The sequence below is a fragment of the Carcharodon carcharias genome, chromosome 21, assembly GCF_017639515.1.
Source record: "Carcharodon carcharias isolate sCarCar2 chromosome 21, sCarCar2.pri, whole genome shotgun sequence".
Lineage (NCBI taxonomy): Eukaryota > Metazoa > Chordata > Chondrichthyes > Lamniformes > Lamnidae > Carcharodon > Carcharodon carcharias.
In genome coordinates this window covers 1,138,496-1,160,068 of record NC_054487.1, presented here as the reverse complement: position 1 = coordinate 1,160,068, position 21,573 = coordinate 1,138,496, and the positions used below count along the sequence as shown (strand labels likewise).

General features: G+C 44.3%; 3 non-coding genes across 3 annotated transcripts; 1 reads left to right on the top strand and 2 right to left on the bottom strand.

Moving 5' to 3' along the window:
- Positions 1–628: 628 nt before the first annotated feature.
- On the bottom strand, positions 629–701 carry trnat-ugu. Its single transcript has one exon. It is a non-coding gene; the product is annotated as a tRNA-Thr (tRNA).
- A 7,542-nt stretch (positions 702–8,243) lies between these two features.
- On the top strand, positions 8,244–8,315 carry trnae-cuc. Its single transcript has one exon. It is a non-coding gene; the product is annotated as a tRNA-Glu (tRNA).
- A 1,152-nt stretch (positions 8,316–9,467) lies between these two features.
- trnak-cuu lies at positions 9,468–9,540 on the bottom strand. Its single transcript has one exon. It is a non-coding gene; the product is annotated as a tRNA-Lys (tRNA).
- Between the last annotated feature and the right edge of the window lie 12,033 nt (positions 9,541–21,573).

The window sequence follows — 21,573 nt, the reverse complement described above, 5'->3', positions numbered from 1 at the left end:
CTAAATTATTTGGCCTTTACCCAGAGACTGTATCCCAGTGTTTTAGATTCCCCAACCAGGGGAAACAATCACTCTGTGTCCACTCTATCAAGCCCTCTCAGAATTTTACAGGTTTCAGTGAGATTGTCTTTCATTCTTCTAAACTCCAGAGAATAAAAGCCCAATTTATTCAGCCTCTCATCATAGGACAGCCACCTCGTTCCAGAGACCAATTTAGTGAACCTTCCCTGCACTTCTCCACTGCTAGTACTTCCTTTTATAAATGTGGAGATGAAAACAGCACACGGGATTCTAGATGCAGCCTCACCAAAACCCTGTCACAAGACTTCTTTATTCTTGCTCTCCAATCCCCTTGTAATAAAGGCCAACATGCCATTGACCTTCCTAATTTCTTGCTGGCCCTGCATGCTAACTTTCTACGTACCTTGTACGAGCACAACCAGGTCTCTCTGAACTTAGACATTTTTCACCTTTCAAAAGCATTCTGTTGTTCTAATTATTACAATCAAGTGAACATATTCGCAGCTGCCTACATTATATTCCATCTGCCATCTTGTTGGCCATTCACATGACTTTCCGATATCTTTTTAAGGTGACCTTGCTACCAAAACTCATAAACTTAAACTATAGGCTCCAGTGAGAATTGAACTCACGACCCCTGGTTTACAAGACCAGTGCTCTAACCACTGAGCTATGGAGCCAACTATCAGTTTGATATCACAACAAGTCTCCTAGTGGAACGAGGAATAGGACAACGTTCTTTCTTTGCTGTAACTGTCTATAATTTTATGTTTCCCAGCAACATTTCCCAGTCATTCCAACATTTTATAACACCCTATAGGAATGTACTTCCTTACATTCTCGCTTTTGAAGTCAAGGCACTGAGCAATTTCAAAGTTTTTCTTTAATTCCAGCACAGGATTTGGAACCAGACCAGTTGAACGACACTTTATTGGTGCCAACCCTTCACTGCAGCTCACCCTTTAAAAACAGTGGCTGTCATTGCCCGAAGATGTCATTTATGATAACATTCTGTGGGAGAAACTTATCTCTGGTGAAAGTGTAGGAAAAGTAGCGAATGTGGCGTAGGTAAAGCACGTTGCAAGAGTAATAGAGAACTTTCCTCGTGATTTAGTGGTAAGGATTCAGCCCTTTCACCGCCGTGGCCTGGACTCGATTCCCGGCCAGGCAATGAAGGTTTATTGATCTGGTACAAACTGTTAAAACAAGCCTGATTTACTTATTGATTGAAATCGGAAAAGGCACAACAGCTCCGCCCGAATCAGTGGAGTGAGAGTTGAAGTTTCACATCAGAGCTGCAAATGTCACACGTGGAACAGCTTCGAGAAGAAAGACAGTCCCTAATGTCCGAGGAGTATCAGTTTGGACAATTTGTATTTGCACATTCATTCTCTCGATGTGTCCATTGCCTTAACTACTCGGCCACAAGGACCCGGTGTCTGTTTAAATGTTGCTCAGTGAAAGTTTCAATCGCCCTCCCCTTTGTAGCATGTGGACACTGAGTAGCTGAACAGTCTCCACTCAGAAATACAGAAAGAAAGTTCCTCTTGACCCTTTTAAATCTGTTTTTACTTTCTCTCTACGATGTTAATATGAAGCCACAAAACTAAGGTGAATAAAGTGTGGTTTGGTAAAAATGGGGAACTGAAGCACATTGACGCACACAGGAACACACACAGACATATAAAGCGAGAGCAACAGAGGCCTAAGGAGAGACAAACACCCAGAAAGAAAGGATGTCACCAAACTGGTTCAGTTTTGTCCCTTTTCTGTCTGCAGAATCCTTGCAGATGAATGGAAATAAGAAAGCCCGGGAGTTTTTATTTGATTCTATTTACCCGATAACTATTCTGTTGGCATCTGGTTAAAATCGGGAAAGATGAGAACCACAGTCAGCAAACCAACATTGGGGAAACCCCGATGGATGCCAGAACCATCGCTCTCAAAACTCGTCCGCGACATTTAGCACTTACTTACGGAAAATACTTTCATATCAAGTCCAAGATGACTATAAAGTGAATCGTTCGGCCCGTCGTGCCTGTGTTGGCCTCAAGAAGAGCAACTAAACCTATTCCACACACTCGCCTTTCCCCCACACCAATTTCTATTTACATTGTCAATGTTCTTCCAGATATTTTATGAATAAAGTATATTTTTCAAAAAAAATTCTATTTACATTGTCTCTCCTCGTTCACCCTGTCAAAATGAAGGACCACAACCCGCCCCCTACCCCCCGTATTAAACTGGACTTGTCTCTTGCTCACCCAAAGGGAATTCCTAATGTCCCCGAAAGTGGGAAGCAACTGAAAATTTTGGAGCAGTGAGCTTTGGACTCACTCCTCCAGAGACTGGAACCTGAATGCAGCTCTCCAGTTTGTAGAGAAAATGGAATTACTCTGTAGATATCAGCTCAGAAATAATGATGACCTGCTTGATCAGAGTAAAGCTCTTTTGTAATTCGATATGAAATCAATTGCATAAATAAATAATGATTGTATCAAAAACTGTATGAGGAATCCTAATCCAACTCTTCATGTCATTGGGTCGGGGAAACTTTGGTAACTAAGGCAAACTGTGCATGGATTCTGCAGAAACTCATTCTTCAAGCGAGAAATGGACAATGACTGAAAGGGGGAAAACCCAGGTTTAAGTAAAGAGAGAAGGATTTTGATGCGAATTGGTTAGCTCTTTAAAAATAGCTGGCACAGACACGATGGGGTGAAGGGCTTCACATTGTAATAAAAACAAAAAATGCTGGAAAAACTCAGCAGGTCTGACAACACCTGTGGAGATAGAAGCAGAGTTCATGCTTCGAGTTGGCATGACTCTGAAGAAGAGACATACGGACTCGGAACGTTAACTCAGCTTCTCTCTCCACAGATGTTGCCAGACCTAATGAGTTTTTCCAGCATTTTATGTTTTAAGTTCAGATTTTCAGCATCTACAATATTTTGCTTCCATTTTAGGTCCTCTTACTGAGCTGTACCATTTGATGATGACATTGTTGATCAGTCTGTCTCCAGCATTCCTACTGAGAACAGCCGAATTCCATTTCTTCAAAACAAAGACCCACAGTGCTGCTGTATGACGTCACCATTTAACATTCCAGACAGCTCCATTGGGATCTTTACAGCGCAGGGTTTGTGCAGGACAGTGGGGGGTCACTGTCATTTCACATGTGGCAGAGCAGCGGTTTGAAGCCAGGCAAGATCATGATCCAAGCTTGTTCATTTAAGTGTGAGTGAATGTTCAATAATTTACATTTGCTGTTAAAAATTAACACATTAGTTCGAACCCTTCTGCCTAGGGATTTATCATTTTAAATAGGAGAAAATCCACCCAAACACACCCGTATTTTCTTATTCATTTGTTAGCATTCGGGAGATGGCGTATTGGCATTGTCACTGGGCTAGAAATCCAGAGGGAAAAGCAAAATACTGTGGATACGGGAAATCTGAAGCGAAAACAGAAAATGCTGGAAAAATTCAGCATGTCTGGCAATATTTCTGGAGAGAGAAATAGAGTTAATGTTTCAATTCCATGTGACTCTTCTTTGGAGTTCTTTGAAAGCAGCACACAGGGTCGAATGGCCTCTTTCTTTGCTGTAACTTTCTGTAATTTGATATTTCCCAACACCACTTCTTTCACACTCATTCTGCCATTTCATAATCCGCTTTTGCGATTGGGTTCAAAGCTCAACTACGTGCACAAGACTGGAAGGAGTCTGCAACTGTGGATAATCGGCACTGTGCACATTCCTGTCATGAGTATCTGGGAGAATCAGGAAAATGAGATCCCAGATTATCTTTACCATGTCATCTGCAAACTCATTGTTTCTAAAATCCTTGAGTCCCATATTCTCTATCCCTGATTTCCAGGATAGGCTTGGGTTCATGAACTGACTGTGCCTGCATCAAGCAGCTAATTGACCTGGGAGCTGGACGGGCAGAGGGAGCTGGAGGCGAGAAAGGGACAGAAGCAGAAACAAATGTGACATGAAAGTGTTTAGAATTGGATGTGTCTCTGTTACTTTCAGTGATAAATTTCTGCCGTATGTTCCCTTGTCAGTTTCACAGGAGCTGCAGTAATGATGTTGGTGGGTCTTGGAAATTGAAAGTTGTACATGAGCAGCTTGTGGGGCTATTTCACCTCACTGTCAATTTCAGGTTCCAGCTTACAGAAACCGCTGTTCTCATTGACTGAAGAATTCATTCTATTCAAAATAGAAACAGGGATAAAAGCAGCATCAATAAACCAAACTGAAATAAGTTTAGCAGTTTCCCTGGTGGTCTAGTAGTCAGGATTTGCTGCTTTCACAGCCAGGGTTTGATTCCCGGTTAGAGAATGCAAATTCATGGAGCTTGTGGAATTGTCAAAATGAGTATTAATTACTTATTGATTGAAAACATTTAGCAGCTCCACCAGAATCAGTTGAAGTTTCGCCTCAGAGCTGGAAATATCACACTTGGAACAGGCCGGGAACAAAGACAGAAGCAGAGTGAAAGAAGGGCAAAAGAAGGGCTGGTTGCAAAGCATTGGCCAGAGGGATGGTGGTGCCAGGCAAATTATGGGTGGGAGAAGGGCAAATTTTGGTGCCTACTGTTTGCATTGACAAAAATATCACACCTGATGGATCAACCAATCACAACTGTTCTTTAAAAGCAGCACATCTGCTCATCGAGGCCGAATGACCTCTTTCTATGCTATAACTTTCTATAATTTTATGTTTCCCAACAGCACGGGTGGTTACAGTCATTCTGCCATTTTATAACGCACTCGATCGAGATCTACTTTATACCTTGCATTCGGCTCTTTTGAAACCAAAACATGGAGCAAATTCAGCGAGATTCCTTGTCATTTATAGCAGGAGATTTGTCACGAGACTAATTGAACGACACATTAATGGTGCCAATCCTTCCCTGGAGCTCACTGCGTCCAAAGAGCACTGTTACCATCAGCCTGTTATGTAACTTCTTGCAGTATATCTGCTGAACAATATAAGCTTATCACGGCTCTGCTTTCTTCACATTGAAATCCAGTGTGAAAATACGAAGTATTTCAAAGCTGAACAATGTAGACAAGACTGGAAGGAGAATGTGACTGTGGATAATCGGCACTGTGCACATTCCTGTGATCAGTACCTGGGGGAATCAGGAAGATCCTGGTGTCTCTTTAGCCTGTTATCTGTAAACCGATCACATTGTGCATTACAAAAACAGAAACAGAAATACCTGGAAAAACTCAGTAGGTCTAGCAGCATCGGCAGAGAAGAGTACAGTTGACGTTTCGAGTCCTCATGACCCTTCAACAGAACGAATGGTTCTGTTGAAAGGTCATGAGGACCCAAAACGTCAACTGTACTCTTCTCCACCGATGCTGCTAGACCTGCTGAGTTTTTCCAGATATTTCTGTTTCCTGTTTTCGTTTTGGACTTCCAGCATACGCGGTTTTTTGTTTTTTACGTTGTGTATTATGTTTGCACTAACTGACTGTGTGTGGTCAAGCAGCTCCTGGGAGGGTGGAGAGGTGAAATACCGCACACATCTGCTCAAACTGTGAGCTGGCACCTTTTCGACCAACAGCACAATTTTAGCAGCAGTGGAATTACAAACCACGTCTCAATAAAGAGTGAAACCTTAAACTCAGCTGAATTACCGAGCTCAGGATGTTACTTCCCATTGCTTTGTCTGTTGTTGCATCTTAAAACAGAACAGGAGCAAAGCAGCAGGAATACTTCGTAAGGCCCCACAAGCCTCCTCCATCACTTAATAAGATCATGGCAGATCCCCAACCTCAACACCAATTTCTCACACGAACCCGATCGCCCTTCATTCCCTTAGAGTCCAGAAATCAGGAGAATTTTGGATGTTTTTTCTTCCATTGATCCGGGAGTTCAGTGGACACCTGGTTGAAATCAGCAATAATAAGAAGAACATTCGGTAAGGTTTAAATTTACCTGCGGAGACTCCAATGGATTTTAGAACCATCCATTTAACCACTCGGCTACGGTGATTGACCAAGGATCCAGTGCTTTTCACTCATTCATCAATTACACCATTCACAGCTTCCACTTCTCAGCTGCACCTCCTTCCAAACATTGTGATCCATTTTCCTCAGGATTTGTTTCTGGATTTAATGTTTAGCTGCTTTGTGACCTCATTTTGAAATCAGAATCGCTTCAATATCCAACACAATTTGAATTACAAACCTGACGGACAAACAATGGAAAAATGTCATTCGGTAACACAAATCACATGATGCTCATTTTCAGATTCACAACAGTTAACTTTTCAATAAAATGAAGGAATTTTACAGTGAAAACATTTAGAAAGTTGGTATGACTTTCATTTGTGATTTGCTCACTCAGGTATTCTGTAAATGCTGCTCGGAGGTTTAGTGAGCGTGATATAATCTACCTGCGTTTTCCTGAGCCTGTGCTCGGTGTATTGGGAGGTTTGGCCTGGGTTGGAGTATCTTGCGTTCCAGGGATGGGCAGTAACCCGCTGATTGAAGCTGCAGCCGCCGCTTTCTGCTGGCAGCGGGTGATTGGAGAGTACGGAGCTGGAATATTGCTGCTTTTCTGCTTTTCCCTGTCTCACTCACTGTGGAGCTGAGGAAGAGAGAATCATTGATGAGTTTGTTTCAATCCAATAGCTTCATAAATTTCCAACGTGCAAGATATCGGTACATGGTATGTCCAATTGTTTTCTCATTATATTTGCAATTAATATTCGAAAAAAGGCACTTACCTGGGAGCTCACTTAATAACAGTGGAACTGGTAACATTTTGGGGGGCTTTCATTTCAGCACAAGTAGCCAATGACAGCCCGGAACTGTGTGATAATCAATGCTGATGGGGAGAAAACAGTAAAGGCTTTGCCCCGAGTGGTCTCTAACCACCAACCTTTCAGTTAACAGCCGAAGGCGCTGATCAATTGCGCCACAGAGACTGATGTAGACGTCACCCACGGTATGAATGAGTTAACGCTTCAGATTGCTGCTACTGGAAAGACAATTATCTCTATCATTTTTACTCTTCCAAAATAAAGAGTAGGACATTCATTGTGGATACATGGAAACAGTCTGATACCATCCACTGCTGACACATCAATGTCACTGGGCACCAGCTCTCTTACAACTGGTGCCTTCTCTCTTCGAGCCTTGGCGTGTCTTGACTGTAACCAAGTATCCTGATTGTCCCGAAGCCGAAATTAGGTTTGAATTCCTTATCTGCAGTAACGAGAACCCTTTCAATGTCTCAAATCAGTTAATTTCACTGATAACATCAGAATCCATGTTCCAGCGTCTTAAAGAAGGGAAAGGTGCCTTGACTGTCCCTGGTCAGTCGGACAGTTCACCCTTCATTCTCCTCTCTGATTCTGGTTCCCAAAGAGTTTCTAAAGATTCACAAAGATGGAGACTGGGTTTTCTGTTTTGGTTCCTTCTCCATTTTCCCACCTGCCAACTGACAATATTTTCCAAAATCTCGTCTCAATCGTCTGCCTTACATCATGTCCAGGGATGAGGAAATTCAGTTTTGTGGAGAGATTATAGAGACCGGGATTGTTCTCTTTAGAGCAAAGAAGTTTAAATGGAGATTTCATTGAGCTGTTCAAAATGAGGTGGGTGGGGGCAGTGGGTACGGGCTTAATGGTAAAAATAGGGAGAAACTGTTTCCACTGACGGGGTTCAGTAACCACAGGATTGGGATTTAAAGATAGTGAAGGAAAGACAGACTTGCCTTTATACAGCGCATTCCTGACCAGCGGATGTCTGAAACCACTTTCAAGCCAATTAAGCACTTTTTGAAATAAAAAACAGAAAATGCTTGAGAAACTCAGCAGGTTTTGCTTTCCACAGACGCTGTCAGACCTGCTGAGTTATACCTGCGTTTAATGTTTTTATTTCAGATTTCCAGTATTTTGCTTTTATTGAAGTACTTTCTGAAGGAGAGTCATTGTTCTCATGCAGGGAACACGGCAGCCAATCACTGCTCAGCGAACAGGGTGGAGGGTTTTGGAAATTGAAAGTTACGCATATGGGACTATTTCATCTCACTGTCGGTTTCATGATCCAGCTCACAGCAACTGTTGTTTTCATTGGCTGACGAAGTCGTTTATCTTGAACCTAAACAAGCAGTTTTGTGCTGAAAGAGATCTGAACTGAAAAACAATAGGGAAAAGCAGCGTAGATAAGCCGAGTCGAAAAATGTCGAAGCAGCTTCCCTGGTGGTCTAGTGGTTAGGATTCGGCGCTCTCACCGCCGGGGCCCGGGTTCGATTCCCGGTCAGGGAATGTATATTTATTGTATTTGTTGAAACGAGTGTTGGTCACTCATTGCTTAAAAACTCCACCATAATTAGAGAAGTGAAAGTTGAAGTTTCGCCTCAGATTTGGAAAACATCACACTCGTGAGTGGCAGTGAAGGGAAGAGGAGAAGGGCTGTTTGCAAGGCACAGACCATAGAAATGTTGGTGTGAGGCAAAATATGGATGGGAGCAGTCCGAATCTGGCTGCCTACGGTTTGCATTGACACAAATATCATACCTGATGGATCAACCAATCACTACTGCTCTTTGAAAGTAGCACGCCCGGCCGAATGGCCACTTTCTGTGCTGTGACTTTCTCTAATTTTATGTTTCCCAACAGCACGGGTCATTCTGCCATTTTGTAACCCACTCGAGCGAGATGCACTTTCTTACCTTGTATTCGGCTTTTTTGAAACCAAAACACGGAGCAAATTCAGTGAGTTTTCTTATCATTTCCAGCACGAGATTAGTCACGAGACTAAATGAGCGACACATTAATGGTGCCAATCCTTCACTGGAGCTCACCTCCTCCAAAGAGCACTGTTATCATCAGCCTGTTATGCACCTTCTTGCAGTACATCTGCTGAACAATATAAGCTTATCACAGCTCTGCTTTCTGCACATTGAAATCCAGTGTGAAAATCAATTCAAAAGCTGAACAACTGGGAGGGGAGTGACTGTGGATAATCGGGACTGTGGAAATTCCTGTAATCAGTATCTGGGAGAATCAGGAAGATGAGATCCAGGTGTCTCTTTATCCTAGAGTTTTACCCTTTCCCACGAACTGACTGTGTCTGCATCAAGCAGCTCATTGACCTGGGAGCTGGACGAGCAGAGGTAGCTGGAGGCGAGGCAGGGACAGAAGCAGGAAGAAATGCGACAATAAAGTGCTTTGAACTTGATGTGTGTCAGTTGTTTTCAGTGGTGAATGTCTGCCTTGTAAGTTTCACAGGAGCCGCAGTGATTAGTTGGTGGTTTTTTTCAGCAGCAAGATTTAAAAGTAAAAAGATAAAAGCAAATTACTGCGAATGATGGAAATATGAAACAACACAGAAAATGTTGGAAAAACTCAACAGTTGGAGAGAGAGTCAATGCTTCCAAATCAGATTCTCTTAATCAGATTTAAAAAAAAAAATAGCGCCCAACGTGGGGCTCGAACCCACGACCCTGAGATTAAGAGTCTCATGCTCTACCGACTGAGCTAGCCGGGAATGTGAACAATAATCGCGTATCCCAACATAGATGGATAAACCTGTTGCTTTCCACTTGATACCTCAGCTTGGTTGGAATTTTAAAGTGTGGAACGTAATCAGCTTACAAAAGACTCAAAGTTGCAATGCATTCCCCTCAATCATCAATAACATCATTCACATCTTTCACTGCTTAGCTGCACCTCCTTCCAAATACTGCGATCCATTTTCCTCAGGATTTTCTCCTGCATTTAATATTTACCTGCTTTGTGTCCTCATGTTGAAATCAGATTCAATTCAATATCCAACACAATTTGAATTGCAAACCTGACGGTCAAATAATGGAAAACAAGTCACTCAGTAACACAAATCCTATGGTGCTCATTTTCAGATTCACAACAGTCAGCTTTTCAATAAAATAAAGGAATTTTACAGTGATAAGTTTAGAAAGTTGGTGTGACTTTTGTTTGTGATTCACTCACTCGGGTTATCTGTAAATGCTGCTCGAAGTTTTAGTGAGCGGGATATGATATGCATGTATTTTCCTGAGCCTGTGCTCGGTGTATTGGGAGGTGTAGCCTGGGTTGGAGTATCTTGTGTCTCAGGGATGGGCAGTAATCCGCTGATTGAAGCTGCAGTCGCCGCTTTCTGCTGGCAGCATGAGGTTGGCGAGTGCGGGGCAGGAATATTGCTGCTTTTCCCTGTCTCAGTCACTGTGGAGCTGAGGAAGAGAGAATAATTGATGGGTTCGTTTGATTCCAATATTTTCATGGATTTCTAATGGGTTAGATGAAGGTACATAGTGAATCCAAATCTTTTCTCATTGTATTTGACAGAAAACGTAATTTTAAAAAGAAGCTGTTTTTTGTGGGAGCTCACTGGACAACAAAAGACCTGCCACCGTTTTGGGGAAGATATCTTGCGGCCCAAGTATCCAAAGACAATCCAGAACTGTGTGGCAATGATTGGTGATGAGGGGGATAAACCTTTACCCCCCCGGGTGGCCTTGAATCATCAACTTTTCAGTTAACAGGCAGATATGCTGACCAATAGCGCCACAGACTTTTACACCAACCTAACTGCAAGGTATCCCAACCAGGGTGTCAGTGAGTCTGATCTTCAGATTGCCACTACACAGATGGTTATCACGCTCTATCAGTTTTATTCTTTCAAAATAAAGGGTGAGACATTCATTGTGGATACATGGAAACAGTCTGATCCCACCCACTGCAGACACATCCATGTCACTGGGATTCAGCTCTCCGACAAATGGAGCCACCTCCCTTCGAGCCTTTCAGTGTCTTGTCTGTTACCAAGTATTCTGATTGCCCCAAAGCCGAAATTAGGTTTGAATTCCTGATATGCAGTAACGACAATCCTTTCACTATCTCAGGTCAGTTAATTTCACTGATAACATCAGAGTCAATGTTCCAGCGTCTTAAAGAAGGGAAAGGTGCTTTGACTGTCTCTGGTCAGTCGGGCAGTTCACCCTTCATTTGCATTGGATTCCATTCCTCAAAGGGGATTTTCATTGCTTTCTTGAGTTCCCTGACCACATCTGGCAGCATCCTTGGATTGAGAGGCATAATTATCATTTCAGATGCAATGCAGTTCTGATGAAAGGTTACAGACCTGAAATGAAAACCATGTCTTTCTCTCCACAATCACTCCCAGATCTGCTGAGAATTCCAGCATTTTCTGTTTTTATTTCAGATAACCAGCATCTGCAGTATTTAGCTTTACCTGATCAGTGAAACATATAAGATCCTCAGGGTACTTGACAGGGTGGATTTGGAGAGGATGTTACCTCTTGTGAGAGAATCGAGAACTCGGGATCGTTGTTTAAAAACAAGGGGTCACCTATTTAAAACAGAGATGAGGCGATTTCTTTTTCTTTCGGAGTGCCGTGAAACTTTGGAACTCTGTTCCTGAAAGGACTGTGGAAGCAAAGTCTTTGAATATTTTTAAGGCAATGGTGGATATATTCTTGGTAATCAAGGGGGTGATAGGTTATTGGGGATAGGTGGGGTACAGATTTCAGGTTACCATGAGGTCAGCCATGATATTATTAAATGGCAGAGCAGGCTTAAGGGGCCGAATGGCCTACTCCTTCTCCTTTTTCTTATGTAGTGCGAAGAATGTGGAACACATTACTAGTGGATTTTGAGATCCATGCCTGAGCTGAAAATGTGTAGGTAAACCCACACTGTAAACAGATTGTTCACCAGCTAAAATTGGAAAGGGATTCATACTCATCCCACTTACTGACACAGCAACCCAGTCTTGCTGGTGGGAGACCAATCAGATACTTCACATGTGCAAAGGGCTTTATTCAGTTTGCCCACACGTTAACACTCCAACTTTAAAAGTTCAAAAGATTTGATCCACAATCAGAGCAGAGATGCTTGCAAGACAGGGTTTAAGTGTTCTATGTAAAGGGGGAAAAGTCACTAGCTCACCCCATCTGCTGAGACTCCACTGAGTTGAGATCTAACTGTTGGGTTTTGTTCTGCATCCAGGAGAGAATAGGGGTGGACCTTGGAGCAATTTGGCCATTGCAACAATTGATTCAACAAGTTTACGTCTTTCCCCGATGGCACCCATCGTATTCTGATCACAAGATACAGGTTTCCATGCTAAAACATGATCTTTCAATGGCGGAGTGGTCACGCAGCATTCACTGCGGGCCAGAATATGCCCTACCTCATAACAATAGCGAACGGCGCATGCGCACTTCTGGGTATGATGGGGCATGCGCATTGCGGTCTCTTCCATGAGCATGCGCAGTGCTGGTCTGTGACTGGAACTATTCAGAGGGAGTGAGAGAATGTCGAGTGGAGCAAAGTAACAGAGTTAGTGGATGTGTGAGGAGCATTGGTGCCAGCGGAATGGGAAGAGAGGCTTCACAAAGACACAGTGTAGACCGCAAATAACAAGGTACCGGTCTTGTGTTTGCGGAGAACGGGCAAATCTGGATTTCTCCCTTCGCCAGGCCCGGGGTGACGGCCGCCATCTTTATAGGGGGCAATGTGCAGCAGGGCGCATGCGCCTTCATGCTGGTCCAGATAGCAGGAGGAGATAATGTTGTGAATTTCTATCCTGGACTGACAGGGATGGATTTTGGAAACTCCTTTTACAGGGGGTCAGAAGGGGAGGATTTACACACAGCAAACTCAAACCAAAAGTTCTTCTTCTCTGAATTTCAATCCTGGATTGGCCGTGATGGATTTTTTGAATTCTGTTTACAGGATGTTAGATGAGGAAGGAGACGTGAAACCAAACAAGGCATCAAAATCTGAAAGTCACTTGTTTCACCAGGATCTGAATAACACCAGCCTTAAAATGTAAGCATTGAGTTCCAGGTCATTTTCAGTTACTGGGTAAAAAAATCTCTTCCTCGCGTTGTGGATCTGACCTCAAATCTTAAATCTCTGTCGCTTAATCCTTTCATAATCAACTAATGGGAACAGCTTTTATTTAACTACCTTTCATAATCCTGTACACCTCTATCAAATCTCCCCTCAAGCTCTTTTACTCTGAGGAGAAGAACTCCAGTTTCTCGAATTTAATCTTACAATTAAAATCCCTCATCCTTCGAACAATTCTGATAAATCTATTCTGCCCACTCTCAAGGCCCTTCACATCCTTCACAATGTGTGGTGATCACTGGTTTGCACCGATCCAGATGTTCCATGTGTGTGACATCATCACACATTGACAATTACACGGTGACATCATCCTGCTCCCCGGATATTTCCTCAACTGGGAGATTTTTCACTGACTCCAGTGCTTCTGATATCTTTCCAGCTGCAGGCTCCAGCAAGAGAGTTTAAATTTGAAAATGGTGAAGTTGTTTCAGAGGTGAGTATTTTTCACCATCCATGTACAAGTTAGAGCTTTTAGTGTTGTGCTCTGTTTTCTGTGAGACGTTCCATATCTCTGGGGCTGGTGTGGCTCCTTTAATGAGGATCTGAATCCATGTCCATCCACTGCTCTGCCCTCCCTGATCACCTCTCTGCCATTGTCTAACTTCCTCTGTCTCTAATAATGGATGTATTTGAGTTATGTTTAGTATTTTATTGTTACTTCTGCTGACCGTGTCTCAATGAAGTTTCCACTGCTGCCCATCACCCGACCATGTGCTGCTGTCTTCCCAGCTTTATCTCCCCACAGTATCTTCCATAGTCAAGAATTGTTTTTCCTGCACTATAGAGCATTTCTATTCCACTTCTGTGCTTATATTGATCATCAAATTCTGCAACCTTTTACTCCCTGTAATTCATTCTGCACACCCTGAAATATTTACTGTTTCCCTCTCCACAGATACTAGTGCCTATTGTGACCCCTAGTTACCTGTGGAGAAGATGATGTTTGACCTTCTTGAACTGCTGCAGTCCATGTGGTGAAGGTGCTCCCACTATGCTGTTAGGTAAGGAGTTACAGGTTATTCACCCAGCGATGATGAAGGAACAGTGATATTTGTCCAAATCAACAACAATTTGTTTTATATCGCACTTTTAATGTAAGACCATGTTCCAAGGCATTTCACAGAAACATTACAAAGCAAGGTTTGACACATGAGGAGATACTAGGGCAGGTGACCAAGCGTTTGGCCAAAGAAGTGGGTTTTACGGAGTATCTTAAAGGAGGAAAATGAGGTAGAGAATGGGAGAGGTTTAGGGAGTGAATTCCAGAGCTTGGAGCCTTGGAAAGTGACAGAATGGGCACGAATATGGAACAATAGAAATTAGGAACACTCAGTAGGCCAAATTAGAGGAGTGCAGATATCTCCGAGGGCTGTGATGCTGGAGGAGATTCCAGCAACAGGGAGCAGCCATACAGGAAATTGAAAATAAGGGGTGGAGTCGGGCGAAGTTACCGAGGTGGAAATTCGGTGATGTGGATATGTGGTTGGAAGCTCATCTTGGGGTGAAGTATTTCACCATGGTGGTGAACCATCTGGTTCAGTCTCAGACAGTTGTCAGGGAGAGGGATGGAGTCGGTGCCGAGGGAATGGAGTTTGTAGCGGGGACTGAAGACAATGGCTTCAGTCTTCCCAATATTGAAATGGAGGAAATTTCTGTTCATCCAGTACTGGATGTCAGACAAGACAGGGCGGTGTGTAACTTGGAGGTTCACATACACCTGCTCCTCTGGGCCTTCTAGGGGGTAGAGGTTGAAGGTTTGGGAGACTCTGTCAAAGTTCTGGGCTATTTGTAGGTTTATGAAAATCCCTCACCTCACCCTCTGCCTCTCCCACTCCTCTCTCTGACTTTCTCTCTCTCTCCTTTTCTCCTCACATAGAATTCTCCAGCCCAGCAGGTTGTGGATGCTCCAACATTGAGGATATTTCAGGCTGAGATGGGGAGATTTTTGGTCTCTCAGAGAGTCGAGGGATATAGGGAGTGGGCAGGAAAGTGGAGTTGAAGTCCAAGAGAAGCCACAATCATATTGAATGATGGAGCAGGCTCGAAGGGCCATGTGGTCTCCTGCTGCCCCAACACTTGCTTTATTATTGACACCAGAGTCTTGTGTAGGCCCAGACTGGGTGGCAGGTTCCCTTCCCTGATGGACATTAGTGACCCAGTTGGGTTTTTATGACAATCCAGCAGTTTTCATGGTCACTTTTTCCTCATGCCAGCCCCACAAATTCCCAGATTCATTCAGCTCAATTCCACAACCTGCCTTTGTGTTTTTCTGAGTTCCCTCTCACTCCCTTTTCTCTGTTTTAAATCAATTCCACAGGGTATTAGAAGGGGAGGATCTGCAGTCGGGAAACTCAAACCCAACATCGCATCAGGATCTGATGGAGTCGCCCAATTTATCGTAACCTGAATATCATTGGATTTTGAACATGGAGGGAAAAAGCACCGTTCACAGTGGGGAGAAACCGTACACGTGTTCTGTGTGTGGACGAGGCTTCAGCCGATCATCTGACCTGTCAAAACATAAATGCAGAGATAACAGGGAGAAACTGTGGAAATGTGGGGACTGTGGTAAGGGATTCAATTACCCATCTGAACTGGAAACTCCTCGGCACAGTCACACCTGAGAGAGACCATTCACCTGCTCCATTTGTGGGAAAAGTTTCACTTGTTCATCCCATCTGCTGACACACCAGCGGGTTCACACTGGGGAGAAACCATTTACCTGCTCCATGTGTGGGAAAGGATTCACTTAGCCATTCAACTTGCTGACACATGATTGACTTCACACTGTGGAGAGACCATTCACCTGCTCCACGTGTGGGAAAGGATTCACTCAGACATCTGACCTGCTGACACACCAGCGAATTCACACTGTGGAGAGACCATTCACCTGCTCCACGTGTGGGAAAGGATTCACTCAGACATCTGACCTGCTGACACACCAGCGAACTCACACTGGGGACAGACCGTTCAAATGCTCAGTGTGTGGGAAGTGCTATAAAAGCTCCGAGGAACTGGTGTCCCATCGACGTGTTCACACTGACGAGAGACCGTTCAGGTGCTCTCACTGTGGGACTGGGTTCAGGGAATCATCTCAACTCCCAGTACACCAGTGGGTTCACAGCGGAGAGAGACTGTTCACCTGCCCCGTGTGTGGGAAAGGATTCACTCAGTTACCCAACCTGTGGACACACCAGCAAATTCACACTGGAGAGAGACCGTTCACCTACTCCGAGTGTGAGAAGGGATTTACTCAGTTATCCCACCTGCTGAGACACCAGCAAATTCACAAGTGACAACAGTGATTGGATTTTACTGTTAATTGCATCCTGGACTGAATCATGTTGATTGGGATCTGTTTCTACTAATGTTAATAAACTCCAACCCAGTTATAGCTGTTACTATTCTGAATAAAGTCAAATAAATCAGCTCTGTGTTAAACATACAAGTTATTTATTTTTGAAGGACTCTCCCTGTCCCCTGTCTCCTCCATCCTCACCTCCAATAACAAGTGTGAGGAGCTCATGGAGCTTCTTTGTCACTAAGATTGAGACAATCCGATCAGCTGCCTCTGCTGCTTCCCTCCCTTCCATGAGCCCACCCAGACAAACTGTCTCTAAGGATCCCTCTTGTCCGAGCCCTGAACCCACATCTTTCTTTAGTTTCACTCCCATCTCCTCTCATGCCCTCTCAGTGCTCATCTTGTCCATGAGACCCACCTCCTGCTCCATTGACCCTATTCCCACTAAACTGCTGGTCACCCAACTTGCCCATTTTCACTGAGATTGTTAATGGTTCTCCCTCTTCAGTTATTGTCCCTCTCTCCTTCAAATCTGACATCATCAAGCCCTCTTCAATAAACAAACCTTTGGTCTTGTCCTTGCAAACTGCTGTCCCATCTCCTACCTTCCTTTCCTCTCCAAACTCCTCAAACATATTCACACCTCCCAAATCCATGCCATTGTTTCCCAGAACTCCCTGTTTGAATGCCTCCAATCAGGTTTCTGCCCTTGCCACTGGACTGAAACAGCTCTGATCAAAGCGCCAATGATATCCTATATGACAGTGACAAAGGGAAACTATCCCTTCTCAACCTGTCTGCAGCCTTTGACAGGGTTGACCACACCATTCTGCTCCAACACCTCTCCACTGTCATCCAGCTGGGTGGGGCTGCTCTCTACTGGTTCCATTCTTCTCTATCGAATCATAGCTAGAGAATTACTTGTCATGTATTCCCTTCCCACTCCCACAGTTACCTCTGATGTCCCCGCAGGATCCAGCCTTGGCCTCCTCATCAACATTCTCCCCACAACGACATCATCTGAAAACACAGTGTCAGTTATCACGTGTACACTGTCAGTGCCCAGCTCTACCTCACCACCACCTCTCTTCACTTCTCCACTTTTATTAAATTATCAGACTGTTTGTCTCTTATTCAATGGTGGATATGCAGAAATTTCCTCCAATTCAATATTGGGAAGACCGAAGCCATTGTTTTCATTCCCTAGATACCAACTTGATTCCTCCCACTGGCAACTGTCTGAGACTAAACCAGACTTTTTGCACAAGTGATGTCAGGTTTGACCCCGACATATGTTCCGACTCAGGTTTATGTGGCCTGGTGAGTTTCCAGTCAAATTATGATGTGAATCTTCCCCACAGGCAGAACAGACAAACATTTCTCCTTCCATAATCAAAGGCTGGTCATTTATGAATTCAGTGATTCTATAAGATCTTGTCAAGATTTTTGGTTTGAGTTTCCCGTCTGAAAATGCTCTCCCCCTAATCCCCTGTAAACACAGTTTACAAAAGCCATCGCTGTCAATACAGGATAGAAACTCAGAACAGACAATTCTAGTTTCTTTGGAACATTCTCTCTCCTTTCATTCCCCCAAATCTATAAATCCCTGTCCCACACATTCCTCCCCCTCTCTGCTCATTGTTCCAGATTCAGTGCCCAGTCACCTACTAATTCTTTTCCCCTCTCCAGATTCTCTCTCTTCCTGTCCTTAAAGTGGTGACTCAGGCTGTGGGTCAATCCCATTCCTTCACTCAAATTCTACCAAATAATTCAGTTCAAAACAACAAATTATCTTTAATTACTTGATTCGTCATATAGATGTTTGGAAAGAATCATCTTTTTCCCAACTGTGGAGAACAGAAGGTGCAGTGATTAATTTAGAGCTTCCTTCTCCCTAGGTCTGTTCCAACAAGCTGTGTCTATCTGAGTTACATTAATACAGACTCACTCACTCAGTAAGTGATCAGATCTCACTGAATTAAGACACAAGCTGTGTCTATCTGAGTTACATTGATACAGACTCACTCACTCAGTAAGTGATCAGACCTCACTGAATTAAGACACAAGCTGTGTCTATCTGAGTTACATTGATACAGATCCAATAAGTGATCAGCTCTGACTGAAATACAACAACAAATGCAACAACTTATATTTATATTGAGCTACTCATTGTCCCAAGAAGTTTCACAGGGGCATAAGGACATATTAGGTCAGATGACCAACTGCTTGGTCAAAGAGGTCGGTTATAAGGAGTGTCTGAAAGGGGGAAAGTGAATTAGAAAGGTGGAGAGGTTTAGGGTGGAAATTCCAGAGCTTAGGGTCCAGGCAGCTGAAGGCCCAGCCACCAATGGTTGAGTGATTAAAATCGGGGATGAAGGACACCCGGTAATGGTGCTCCATGTATGTGGGCCCCATAGCCCAGGCTCATGGCCCAAATCTGAACTTTGGGGCATAGTTTGACCGTCCCGGGTGTCAGAGAAAAACAATTCCCCAAATAAACATCTTGTAGGATTTTTGTTTATTGATAACATAAAAAGTTTGGACCAGTTGAGTCCTCCTGTGTACTCGATGGAGATTGACATTAACATAATTAAAATTCTCTGTATTTCAGTGTCAGAATAATATGTTTTATCAAAGCTAATAAGTATATAAATACTGAAATATTGAACAGAACAAACCTGGGGAAATACACAGCAGGTCAATCACCATTAGAAAGTGATAAGTTAATAGTCACTGTTTCAGGTGGGACTCCTTCAGAATGAACACTTCCCACCACCAGCACCAACCCCTCTCCCCCATCCTCCTCCCTGTGAACTGAGCATTCCTCCACCCACTCATCCACCCATTGAACATCCACCCAATGGCTCCCAGCCTGGATTGACGTTCAGCATGAACCCATTGAGAAGGTGAGCTGGCCCACGGGATGTCAGAATGGACAAGAGCTGGAAATGGTCCCAATCAATACATTTTCTGCGTCCTTGTTAAAAACAGGAAACTTAATATTTTGTCAAACGCCCATGTGCACACCTTTGGTGAATTACAATTTCTCGTCCAGTCCTTTCCTCTGGTTTCAACATGGTGCATCCTGTGTGGGTTCAGCAGAGGTAGAGACAGATTGCTCAGGAGATGGGGACAGAGTGTTGGGAGATGGGGACAGAGTTGTCGGGAGATGGGCGCAGAGTGTCAGGAGATGGGGGCAGAGTGTCGGGGGATGGAGGCAGAGTTGTCAGGGGATGGAGGCAGAGTTGTCAGGAGATGGGGAGAGCGTGTCGGGAGATGGGGACAGAGTGTCGGGAGATGGGGACAGAGTGTCGGGAGATGGGGGCAGAGTGTCAGGAGATGGGGGCAGAGTGTCGGGGGATGGAGGCAGAGTTGTCAGGAGATGGGGAGAGCGTGTTGGGAGATGGGGGCAGAGTGTCAGGAGATGGGGGCAGAGTGTCGGGAGATGGAGGCAGAGTGTCAGGAGATGGGGGCAGAGTGACGGGGGATGGAGGCAGAGTGTCAGGAGATGGGGACAGCGTGGCGGGAGATGGGGGCAGAGTGTCGGGAGATGGGGGCAGAGTGTCGGGAGATGGGGGCAGAGTGTCAGGAGATGGGGGCAGAGTGTCGGGAGATGGGGGCAGAGTGTCAGGAGATGGGGGCAGAGTGTCGGGAGATGGGGGCAGAGTGTCGGGAGATGGGGCAGAGTGTCAGGAGATGGGGGCAGAGTGTCGGGAGATGGAGGCAGAGTGTCGGGAGATGGGGACAGTGTGTCAGGAGATGGGGGCAGAGTGTCGGGGGATGGAGGCAGAGTGTCAGGAGATGGGGACAGCGTGGCGGGAGATGGTCACAGGGTGTCATAAGACCATAAGACATAGGAGCAGAAATTAGGCCATTCGGCCCATTGAGTCTGCCCTGTCGTTCAATCATGGCTGATAAGTTTCTCAACCCCATTCTCCCGCAACATTTGATCCCTTTACCAATCAAAAACCTATCTAACTCGATCTTAAATACACTCAATGAGCTGGCCTCCACCGCCTTCTGTGGCAATGAATTCCATATTGGGAGATGGGGCAGAGTGTCGGGAGATGGGACATAAAATGGACATGTTTCTCGTCTTCATAATCCACAACACTATTCCTGATGTCCATGAGCTGCCTCACTTTCTTTCCCATTCACTCCATTTGCTGATCTGTTAGTAATGGACTTGCTGCCATCTCGAACAAAACTGTTTTCACCACTAAGGCTCAGTTGGTATTTAATAGTTTTCATGGCATCATTGCACTGGGACTGGATGACATCATCGCACTGGGACTGGATGACATCATCGCACTGGGACTGGATGACATCATCACACTGGGACTGGATGACATCATCACACTGGGACTGGATGACATCATAAGAGTCCATTGTTTCTTAATGACCCACATCAATAACAAGAGGAAATATTAATAAACCTGAGCACATTATCTAGGCTGACACTCCAGGGTGACATTGAGGGACTGCTGCACTGTCATATTGTTATGAGGTAGGGCATATTCTGGCCCGCAGTGAATGCTGCGTGACCACTCCGCCATTGAAAGATCATGTTTTAGCATGGAAACCTGTATCTTGTGATCAGAATACGATGGGTGCCATCGGGGAAAGACGTAAACTTGTTGAATCAATTGTTGCAATGGCCAAATTGCTCCAAGGTCCACCCCTATTCTCTCCTGGATGCAGAACAAAACCCAACAGTTAGATCTCAACTCAGTGGAGTCTCAGCAGATGGGGTGAGCTAGTGACTTTTCCCCCTTTACATGGAACACTTAAACCCTGTCTTGCAAGCATCTCTGCTCTGATTGTGGATCAAATCTTTTGAACTTTTAAAGTTGGAGTGTTAACGTGTGGGCAAACTGAATAAAGCCCTTTGCACATGTGAAGTATCTGATTGGTCTCCCACCAGCAAGACTGGGTTGCTGTGTCAGTAAGTGGGATGAGTATGAATCCCTTTCCAATTTTAGCTGGTGAACAATCTGTTTACAGTGTGGGTTTACCTACACATTTTCAGCTCAGGCATGGATCTCAAAATCCACTAGTAATGGGTTCCACATTCTTCGCACTACATAAGAAAAAGGAGAAGGAGTAGGCCATTCGGCCCCTTAAGCCTGCTCTGCCATTTAATAAGATCATGGCTGACCTCATGGTAACCTGAAATCTGTACCCCACCTATCCCCAATAACCTATCACCCCCTTGATTACCAAGAATATATCCACCATTGCCTTAAAAATATTCAAAGACTTTGCTTCCACAGTCCTTTCAGGAACAGAGTTCCAAAGTTTCACGGCACTCCGAAAGAAAAAGAA